We start from the raw sequence: 1,552 nt of genomic DNA on the forward strand, positions 1-1,552 counted from the left end.
TTTAAGTCATGTTTCTGTGCGCTTCCTGAGAGCCCTGCGGGAGCTGTGTTCCCCCCAAAAGACGTGTTGAAGCTCTAACCCTCAGCACTAAAGGATGTGAACGGATGTGGGAGTAGGTGTGCGGGGCACGCAGGTGGCTGGGAGGCGATGCTGGAGCAGGCCGGGCCCCAGGCCGACAGTCCTGGTGTCCTCGGAAGTGAGGGAAGTTGGGGCAGACACGCACAGAGGGAAGGGCACGTGGAGACGTAGGGAGAGGCCGTGTGAGGACAGAGGCAGAGACCAAGGTGACGCCTCCCAGACCCAGGGGCGCCCCCAGGGCTGGCCAGTCCCCGCCAGGTGCCGGGGGGCACCTCCGGAGCCGTGACAGAGGACCAGCCCTGCCGACACCTTCATTTCAGGCTCTGGCCTCTGGAGCTGTGTGGGTGGCCTCAGCTCCGGGGACACAGGGTGTCCCTGTGCCTGTGGTTCTGAGCTTGTTCCCTCAGCCTTGTGGGATGTCGGCGGCTGCTGGCCCAGTGCCCGTCCAGTCCCTCCTCTTCCCCTGGGTCAGCTCGGGCGGCACGGGGAGATCGCGGGGGCTGTGCCTCGTGCTTTCTGGAGGCAGCAGAAGGAGTTAGGGTGAGGATGGCCCAGGCCCTCTCCGGAAGCAAGGATTCAAGGCGTGCAGACGCATTCCGCGCACACACATGCGTGCACACCGACGTGTGAATCAAAGCCCTGCTTGCTTTGCTCCTGAGCAAGGTCTGATGAATCTTCCAAGTGAAGTTCGGATGGCAGCTGTGCTCCCAGTGAACCACTCTCCGTGCCCGTTCAGTGAACGAGCCGCCCACTGGTCCGCCACAGCTCAGCTCACCCTGGTCGCCTGCGATGTCCTCCGCAGGCCGGGGGCCGACGCCTGTGCACCGCAGCCCCACGCTCGTCTGCCGGCCGGGCCCGGCTTGGGTTCCGCCCACGGGAACAGGGAGGGGGGTTACTCACCCGCTGCGAGTGTCGGGGGGCGGGGGGCGGCCCGGCCCTTATGGGCACAGGCCCCCCGGGGACAGGCTCCTGGTCGCTGGGTAGCCGCCCTTGCTCCTTCAGCTCTTCCAGAACGTTTGTGAGCACCCCCTCTGTGAAACCCCTTCTGGTGAAGTGTCTGGAGTAGCCTCTGTGGGTTTCTAAACGAACAGAAGCTGTGTAACTAACTCCTTCTGTTCCCGGTGCGGCTGTGACCCCGGGGCTCCCGAGGCTCTGTGGGCAAACGGCTCCGTCGTGTCCGGCTCCGCGACTCCGGGGACACGCCTGAGCGTGTCTGACGCCGAGCTTCCTCCTTGTGGACGAGGTTGCAGACGCGCAAAGTGGGGTGTGTGTGTGTGCGCGCGCGCACGTGTGTGCAGGCTTTCAGGTGTTGTTAGGAAGATAAATAAAATTACGACCACCACGCTCACATATAGAGACGGTCAGAGTGTCTCAGCACCTCCCAGTCGCCTCTTTCCTTCCTCTGAATCACACTTTTTCCCGACACGTCCCGTCTGCAGCAGGCACAGGATGTCAGTCATGGGAGCCTTTAGCC

The sequence above is a fragment of the Camelus dromedarius genome, chromosome 15 (genome assembly GCF_036321535.1).
Source record: "Camelus dromedarius isolate mCamDro1 chromosome 15, mCamDro1.pat, whole genome shotgun sequence".
Lineage (NCBI taxonomy): Eukaryota > Metazoa > Chordata > Mammalia > Artiodactyla > Camelidae > Camelus > Camelus dromedarius.